This window comes from Salmo salar, unplaced genomic scaffold (assembly GCF_905237065.1).
Source record: "Salmo salar unplaced genomic scaffold, Ssal_v3.1, whole genome shotgun sequence".
NCBI lineage: Eukaryota > Metazoa > Chordata > Actinopteri > Salmoniformes > Salmonidae > Salmo > Salmo salar.
Genome location: NW_025548564.1, coordinates 268,686 through 278,722, shown reverse-complemented (window position 1 = coordinate 278,722; position 10,037 = coordinate 268,686). Strand labels below are relative to the sequence as shown.

The 10,037-nt window shown below is 39.3% G+C and overlaps 1 long non-coding RNA gene across 1 annotated transcript; it reads left to right on the top strand.

Annotated features, from left to right (window-relative positions):
- The first annotated feature begins 5,504 nt into the window (after window positions 1–5,504).
- Window positions 5,505–9,661, top strand: LOC123733137 (uncharacterized). The gene is made up of 5 exons (XR_006763612.1): window positions 5,505–5,871; window positions 6,162–6,288; window positions 6,684–6,758; window positions 6,978–7,403; window positions 9,451–9,661. It is a non-coding gene; the product is annotated as an uncharacterized lncRNA (long non-coding RNA).
- Window positions 9,662–10,037: the final 376 nt, after the last annotated feature.

Genomic DNA, 10,037 nt, shown 5'->3' with positions numbered 1-10,037 from the left:
TCCGTTAGGCCAAACGGTACTATTTCTGTCGGTCAAAATTAACTTCTAGAGTAAGGTTAGAAATTAGAAGTTAACTGTCCGGTAACCGAGCCGAATAATTTGCCTACCGCACTAAGACAGTGTGGGCAGACCGTATGCGTATCTGTATTTAAGTACCGTGTCGCTCCGGTCAGCATAAACGCTAGCAGAATATGCTGAATGGGGTTAAGGTGAGACGTCACTAGAAAACCCACCCTTTCCATAGTGAAAGGATCCTATTTTGGTGCTTGGAAGTGATACTCCTGAACCAAGTAGCAATAGCTTAGCATTACGGGCAAGCTAACAGAGAGGGAACATTTTACCCTCCCCGTAACACGTTTAAAATTCCTCAACTAGCGCGACGGAAGTCCGACCTTTGTACTTCCGTTTAATTTCAGCATTCTGCACCCTGGTGGAGAAGAATTGCCAGTACATCTCTAGGGGAAATTCAAACGTGGAGCACGGTAACATACCCAGACAATCTCAATAGACTGGATATGACGTCTCATTCAATTTAACTAACAAGTGAAATTGCCAGATTTACCTTTTCAAGTGGATCTTTCAAATAATATCCAAAATTGATTGGGCGTCTACAATGAGACATGATTAACTTTTTCCAAACTTAACTTAGATGAAGCAATGCTCTCAGGTTAATTGAAAGTTAATTCCCAGATAGCCTATACAGGTTTGATATATCATAAATAGATTAATCAGTAAAATCTGCTTTAGCAAAGCACAGTCAGTAAAACCCCTTTACTGACGCTCAGCCCCAGGGAGGAGCGTACCCTAGTGGTGAAGGGTCCCAACATTTGACCTACGGTTTACACTTATGATATCCAATCAATGGAGATTGTATGGATTATCGTCTCATTCAATTTAATAAGTTAAATTGTCGAACATACCTTTCTAGGTTCTTCCAATTAACCTGTTATGGCTAGGGGGCAGTATTTTCACGGCTGGATAAAAAACGTACCCGATTTAATCAGGTTACTACTCCTGCCCAGTAACTAGAATATGCATATAATTATTGGCTTTGGATCGAAAACACCCTAAAGTTTCTAAAACTGTTTGAATGGTGTCTGTGAGTATAACAGAACTCATATGGCAGGCAAAACACCTGAGAAGATTTCATGCAGGAAGTGGCCTGTCTGACAAGGTGTCGTTCTTCTTGTCTCTGTTTATTGAAGAGTGAGGATCTTAGCTGTCCCGTGACACTTCCTACGGCTGCCATAGGCTCTCAGAAGGCGGCAAAATGCTGAATCGTGGCTTTGCAGGCTCTGGCTGAAAAAAAGTAGCGCGTTTGGGTAGTGGCTGGTTACAGTACTGTGAGACTCAGGCTCGTGCCCGCGTCGACCAAAAGCTTTGTTTTCTTTCCTCTGTTTAGCTAAATGGACATTCCTGGTCGGAATATTATCACTTTTTTACGAGAAAAATGGCATAAAAATGGATTTTAAACAGCGGTTGACATGCTTCGAAGTACGGTAATGGAATATTTAGATTTTTTTTGTCACGAATTGCGCCATGCGCGCGACCCTTCTTTACCATTCGGATAGTGTCTGGGACGCACGAACAAAACGCCGCTATTCGGATATAACGATGGATTATTTGGACCAAACCAACATTTGTTATTGAAGTAGCAGTCCTGGGAGTGCATTCTGACGAAGACAACAAAAGGTAATCAAACTTTTATAATAGTAAATCTGATATTGGTGAGTGCTAAACTTGCCGGGTGTCTAAATAGCTAGCCCGTGATGCCTGGGCTATGTACTTAGAATATTGCAAAATGTGCTTTCACCAAAAAGCTATTTTAAAATCGGACATATCGAGTGCATAGAGGAGTTCTGTATCTATAATTCTTAAAATAATTGTTATGCTTTTTGTGAACGTTTATCGTGAGTAATTTAGTAAATTGTTAGTAAATTCCCCGGAAGTTTGCTAGTTCTGAACGTCACATGCTAATGTAAAAAGCTGTTTTTTGATACAAATATGAACTTGATTGAACAAAACATGCATGTATTGTATAACATAATGTCCTAGGTGTGTCATCTGATGAAGATCATCAAAGGTTAGTGCTGCATTTAGCTGTCTTCTGGGTTTTTGTGACATTATATGCTAGCTTGAAAAATGGGTGTCTGATTATTTCTGGCTTGGTACTCTGCTGACATAATCTAATGTTTTGCTTTCGCTGTAAAGCCTTTTTGAAATCGGACAGTGTGGTTAGATAAAGGAGAGTCTTGTCTTTAAAATGCTGTGAAATAGTCATATGTTTGAAAAATTGAAGTTTTTGTATTTTTGAGGAATTTGTCATTCGCGCCACGCCTATCATTGGATATTGGAGCAGGTGTTCCGCTAGCGGAACGTCTAGATGTAAGAGGTTAAATGGTTAATTCATCTTAGTTATTTAGAATGTTATTTAAATGTTTAAACTAATTTAAATGTTTATTTAAGATGGTAACTTTTTGTTCTGTCTTTAAAGGTTTACAACCTAATTTACTGGCTAATTTACTGGCTAAATTACTGGACAGACCAATCAACTGAAGGCAAACTAGTTGTCCCTGTGTCCTTTGGATGGTAAACAAGAGGAGGACTTGACAGTTGTAGTCTCCATGTTATCAGAGTGTTATGGTCTAATACTTAGTGTTTAGTCTCCATGTTATCAGAGTGTTATGGTCTAATACTTAGTGTTTAGTCTCCATGTTATCAGAGTGTTATGGTTTAATACTTAGTGTTTAGTCTCCATGTTATCAGAGTGTTATAGTCTAATACTTAGTGTTTAGTCTCCATGTTATCAGAGTGTTATGGTCTAATACTTAGTGTTTAGTCTCCATGTTATCAGAGTGTTATGGTCTAATACTTAGTGTTTAGTCTCCATGTTATCAGAGTGTTATGGTCTAATACTTAGTGTTTAGTCTCCATGTTATCAGAGTGTTATGGTTTAATACTTAGTGTTTAGTCTCCATGTTATCAGAGTGTTATGGTCTAATACTTAGTGTTTAGTCTCCATGTTATCAGAGTGTTATGGTTTAATACTTAGTGTTTAGTCTCCATGTTATCAGAGTGTTATGGTCTAATATTTAGTGTTTAGTCTCCATGTTATCAGAGTGTTATGGTCTAATACTTAGTGTTTAGTCTCCATGTTATCAGAGTGTTATGGTTTAATACTTAGTGTTTAGTCTCCATGTTATCAGAGTGTTATAGTCTAATACTTAGTGTTTAGTCTCCATGTTATCAGAGTGTTATGGTCTAATACTTAGTGTTTAGTCTCCATGTTATCAGAGTGTTATGGTCTAATACTTAGTGTTTAGTCTCCATGTTATCAGAGTGTTATGGTCTAATACTTAGTGTTTAGTCTCCATGTTATCAGAGTGTTATGGTCTAATACTTAGTGTTTAGTCTCCATGTTATCAGAGTGTTATGGTCTAATACTTAGTGTTTAGTCTCCATGTTATCAGAGTGTTATGGCCTAATACTTAGTGTTTAGTCTCCATGTTATCAGAGTGTTATGGTTTAATACTTAGTGTTTAGTCTCCATGTTATCAGAGTGTTATGGTTTAATACTTAGTGTTTAGTCTCCATGTTATCAGAGTGTTATGGTCTAATACTTAGTGTTTAGTCTCCATGTTATCAGAGTGTTATGGTCTAATACTTAGTGTTTAGTCTCCATGTTATCAGAGTGTTATGGTCTAATACTTAGTGTTTAGTCTCCATGTTATCAGAGTGTTATGGTCTAATACTTAGTGTTTAGTCTCCATGTTATCAGAGTGTTATGGTTTAATACTTAGTGTTTAGTCTCCATGTTATCAGAGTGTTATGGTCTAATACTTAGTGTTTAGTCTCCATGTTATCAGAGTGTTATGGTCTAATACTTAGTGTTTAGTCTCCATGTTATCAGAGTGTTATGGTCTAATACTTAGTGTTAAGTCTCCATGTTATCAGAGTGTTATGGTCAACCACTGGACTGGGGTCAGTAGGGTCATCTGTGTGTCCGAGTTTAAAGAGACCTGTCTGACTGTCAGGTTACCTGAAATAAGTCAAACAGGAGGTCAAACAGGAGGTCAAACAGGAGGTCAAACAGGAGGTCAAACAGGAGGTCAAACAGGAGCACTAACATTAGGTCAGGAAGTAGACTACAGGTATAAAGGCCTACTTTAGGTCTAACATTATGCCTACTGACTGACTACAGGTATAAAGGCCTACTTTAGGTCTAGCATTATGCCTACTGACTGACTACAGGTTTAAAGGCCTTCTGTAGGTGTAACATTAGGCCTACTGCCTGGCTACTGGTTTAAAGGCCTACTTGATGTATAAGAAAATACCTACTGCCTAACTATTGTAATAAAGGTCTACTTTAGGTCTAACATTAGGGCTACTTCCTGAATACAGGTAAAAAGGGCTACTTGATGTATGACATTAGACCTTCTGCCTTAATACAGGTATAAAGGCCTACTTTAGGTCTAACATTATGCCTACTGCCTCCTGCCTGACTACAGGTATAAAGGTGTACTTTAGGTCTAACATTAGGCCTACTGTCACAATACAGGTATAAAGCCCTACTTTATGTATAACATTATGCCTACTGCCTGACTACAGGTATAAAGGTCTACTTTAGATCTAATATTAGACATACTGCCTGACTACAGGTATAAAGGACTACTTTAGGTCTAACATTAGCTATACTTCCTGACTACAGGTATAAAGGTCTATGGTTCTATTTTAAGCCTCTGTATAAGTGTATTTTCTTGAAGGTTTAAAGGTCAACTCAGTCATCTAAATGTGTGTTTGTTTCTTCATAGAGTGTCTATAGGTCTCTTAAGGTGTTGCTATCTAAGGTGAACACCTCAAAGCTGAAAATGTTCCATTGACGTCACGTTGGTGTGAAACCTGTTTACCTCGATGCTAGACCCTCCTCTTCCTGTCACAACATGGGTTTCAGAGAAAAGGACCACGAGCTGAAAACTTTCCATTCGATCGAACCAATCGCTGCTCGTATGTCCTTTCATGGTAAAGTACATCTAGTCGTTAACACGGAAATAAGCAGCAAAGACCTTTATACTCAAAGACCCAGCTACTCTCTGACAGTCACCATCAGACCATCAGACCACCAGATGGACGGGCTGTGTGTCTCTCTGATTGGATCCTTATGTGAGTAACTCTTTTACTGGGCCTTATAGCTGGATGATAGATGATTTATTGATGTGGTTTTATGGTTGACTAGATTTGTTATCTAATTATTGTGATATTGTGATGACTGTGGTAAAGACATGACGTTTATATTTTCATGTGGAGAAGTTTATGATGTCAAAATGACATTCTGTGATTATTCCAGTCAGTTCATCCTAACACTGTTCCTCTGCTACCTGTAGGTGCTGTTTCCTCCAGTCAGTTCATCCTAACACTGTTCCTCTGCTACCTGTAGGTGCTGTTTCCTCCAGTCAGTTCATCCTAACACTGTTCCTCTGCTACCTGTAGGTGCTGTTTCCTCCAGTCAGGATGGGATCTCTACAGCAGAGGTCGAGCTGAGAGTCAGACCAGGAGACAACATCACTCTCTACTGTGACTGTAACATAACTACTGAAGTATACATTATGTGGTATAGGAACTGTTCTCACAAGTACCAGCCTCCTCTAGTTATTTCAACTAAGTGTTTAAGTTCCATCTCTCTCCCTGGATATGTGGTGTGAACCCCCTCTAACAACTCCTATGATCTACTGATTGAGAACATCACTGAATCTGACTTGGGACTCTACTAATGTGGGACTATGGAGAACAAGGTAGTGGATGATGGAGGTAAAGGAGGTATCAAAGTGAAAGAGTTGTACCACTATGGAAACATCACCACTAGGATTTCACTTGGTAAGAACAGTTATAATTCTGTCTTCATCTTCTGGCTGTATCTTTGGTATTATTAATATTGTATTAGCATTGGTGTGTCTGGTTTCCTTGAATGAGAGGAGTTTAAATTGTTCGGAATTCCAAAGAAAATGCAACTTATTTTGAATCAACCCTCTGAGACTAATCTGAACTCATCAAATGTCTCCTCAAATTCATGTTTAAAATACCAAGAGTCATTATTAACAATAGATTGAGAAGGTCTTGATTGTTTCTAAGAGTGTAATTCTGTTTCTGTTTCATGTTTTGTCCAGATACCAGTCCTCCTCCTCCTGTAGACTGTGGTCTGTGTTGGATGTTGCTGTTCAGTCTGTGTCCTGTGTCTGCTCTCCTCTCCACTCTCCTCTCCTCCACCTGTCTACTCCTTCTACAGAACAACAGGTAAACTTACTCTTTGTCAGGATTCACTTTTTCACTCATTCATGTTTTAAGTCTGGGTTCTACTAATCAATCTCACCTACTATTTAAACAATTACTGTTTGAATGTTAAATGACGAGACAGAGGCATTGATGCGAGTAACCAGTCTTGTTCAGTATATTGCAATACATCCGGGTATCTCAAGCACACCGGTAAAAACACTGGAGTTGCAGTAATTAACATTTACCAACAGATGGCATCACTGTGCAATCTTACACCCATAACAATTACCTGACTTTTTAATCGTTGTTTTTTTTAAGGCATTTTGACCACAATAAGTAAACATCTAATAACTTAACTGAAATGTCCTAGTTCGACCTAAAACTCTGTTTTAATGGAGTTAACTCTTCCTCTGCAGCTCCAACTGAGACTCAGGTTTCTCTGAACAGGACTACAACCAGGGGAAGTGACAGCAGAGAGCAGACTACAGTCAGTGAGTATTGTAGTTTTATTTTGGGTTGCCATCTTGATTTGTAGTCCATGTGTTTGGTAACCCAGCCCTTTTCAGTCATTAATAACAGTAGATATATATATATCAAAAAATATTGTATAATATTAATGTTCATTTGTTCATATGTCAATAAAATATAATTTATATTAGCTCTCTCTCTCTCGCTGTCTGTGTCTCTCTCTGTGTGTCTCTCTCTCTCAGGAGGAAGGAGACCTGTGTCACACCTCATTGGATATCCGTCAGGAACAGAGGAGACCAAGGAAGGAGTCCAGAACTCTGACTTCCGTACCTACTCAGCCATCAATACCATCAGAGTGTGAGACCTGTACCATCCAGCAATACCAGCAAAGTGTGAGACCTGTACCATCCAGCAATACCAGCAGAGTGTGAGACCTATACCATCCATCAATACCAGCAGAGTGTGAGACCTGTACCATCCAGCAATACCAGCAAAGTGTGAGACCTGTACCATCCAGCAATACCAGCAGTGTGTGAGACCTGTACCATCCATCAATACCAGCAGAGTGTGAGACCTATACCATCCATCAATACCAGCAGAGTGAGAGACCTATACCATCAATCAATACCAGCATACTGAGATCTATACCAACATTGCTTGAGGACAAGGTGTGACAATAATTTTGATATTTAAGATTAACTTAAGGAATATTTTTGTACTTTTTAAACCTTTTCATACAAATGATTTAACTTTTGTCTAACCTTTTCATAATAACAATAGTGATTTAGATGTTAAGATCAGGGAATAATGGTTATTGCTCGTTAGTCTAAGTTTGTAATTGTAGGTGTGAAACGTCATTGTTTTCCATTTAAGTGTATTGATGTGTTAATGTAGCTGAATAAATATTGATTCAGTTTAATTAGATTTGATTTAATTTTTTTTATTTTTTCCCCCTAAACTTCTTAGACCACGAGGTCATTGGTTTGCTGGAGCGTTTGTCAAACCAAATAATCAGAGCTATCTGAGGGTGTGGCTTAAGAGGATGACAAATGCATATACAGAGCATGGAGGCTAAGGGGTGTGGTTTATCACCTCCCTTTACAGAAACTATTGTGGTTCTTTGTTTCATACAAACACCCAGCAATCTTTAACCCTGTTACTGGAAGCTACCATCCTGTAGGTTCTCACTACAACCCTCATCTAGCACAATAGAAAATTATTCTAATAATCAGCTGGTTGATAAACTGAATCAGGTTAGTTACAACTGGGGTTGGAGTGAAAACCTACTGGAGGGTAGCTCTCAATGACCAGGGTTGGAGGGCCCTGACCCAGACTATGGTTGAACATTTTAAACGTTTTCAATGTTTCCCAGTAAAAGATTTCAGAGAAACATTCTAAACAGAGTTACATAGTGAAATCAGGTTAAACCACAGAACATTAATCTCTGAAAAACAATTTTATTCCAAAAGATATTTATTACAGGTATATTCACCAACTATAAATCAGACATTAACTCAATACAAACAGTAAATGCATACCAATAAAATGTAGACATTTTGAAATGGTAAATACAAATTACATTGTAAAAGAAAACAAAAAAGTTGAGAAAGTGAAAAGGCCTTCCCTGTGGCTCAGTTGGTAGAGCATGGTGTTTGCAACGCCAGCATGAAATGAAATGTATGCATTCTACTGTAAGTCGCTCTGGATAAGAGCGTCTGCTAAATGACTAAAATGTAATGTAAAATGAAATGTAAAAGTCCACATGTATATATTTTTAACTCCATTCCATAGAAGTGTGTGTATTGGGTATGTTCTGAAATTGCTAGATATTACTTGTTAGATATTACTGCACTGTCGGAGCTAGAAGAGCAAGCATTTCGCTACACTCGCAATAACATCTGCTAAACACCATGTGACCAATAACATTTGATTTGATCTCTACGCACAAAAAAAATAAATGTTCAATTCACTACAGACAAAGACAATGACTGGTCTCTGATAGAGAAGTTCAATTCACTACAGACATGGAGAATGACTGGTCTCTGCTTCTTTTCTGAACTTCCCTCCTCTCCTTATGAAGTCCTGGTTTCAACAAAACACAACATGTAAAACAGGTTATCACATCACTGTAGTTGTTGAGAAATTAAGTTCATCTGAGAAGCCGTATGTCCTGACTGGGGTTTCTGTTAACCGGTAATAGCCGGCTTTTGGCCGGCCTATTGTCTGGGAGAAGAAGAAAAATCCCATTGAGAAATAATGTTAATTAATTAGCCTCTTCATTGTAGCCTAGGTCTACTGGTTGTATGAATTTGGAATCTATCGTCCCACAACTTTCTCAGAGTCTGTTTGGAATAGGATATTTATTTTCTCTACAAGCTGACCAATAGAATAGGTAAACTTTTCTACTATGGGGGACACTTGTCTTGTTGGCTGTGGAAAAGTAAATGTCTTCAAAGAGCCAATCAGAATTAGATAAGAAGGACCACACATTGTTGCATCCTTGACTTGCATGTTCTGTTGATATTAACTACCATACTCCAAATATGATTTGTCATTCTGAGCACTGTGGGTGGACACCCTAATCAGGTTACACACCCATTGTATATGGGTCGGGTAAATTTACCAAATGTCCGGTAAATTAACATGCGGATGTCAAATGTCTGGTGCTTAACAGAAACCCTGGTCTTGACCCACCATGTGTGTTCCATGGCCCAGAAGGCAGCAGGAATGAGCAGCAGAAACAGAGCTTTGGAGGCCACCCCCAGGACCCAGATCAGACCACACTCAGGAAGGCAGCAGGAATGAGGAGCAGAAACAGAGCTTTGGAGGCCACCACCAGGACCCAGATCAGACCACAGTCAGCAGACACACCACAGTCAGGAAAGTCACAAGAGGTGATGGTGTTGGAGTCTTCTGTATAGTAGAGAGGTGATGGTGTTGGAGTCCTCTGTACAGTAGAGAGGTGATGGTGTTGGAGTCCTCTGTACAGTAGAGAGGTGATGGTGGGGGAGTCCTCTGTACAGTAGAGAGGTGATGGTGTGGGAGTCCTCTGTACAGTAGAGAGGTGATGGTGTGGGAGTTATCTGTACAGTAGAGAGGTGATGGTGTGGGAGTCCTCTGTACAGTAGAGAGGTGATGGTGTGGAAGTCCTCTGTACAGTAGAGAGTTGATGGTGTGGGAGTCCTCTGAACAGTAGAGAGGTGATGGTGTTGGAGTCCTCTGTACAGTAGAGAGGTGATGGTGGGGGAGTCCTCTGTACAGTAGAGAGGTGTGGGTGTGGGAGTCTTCTGTACAGTAGAGAG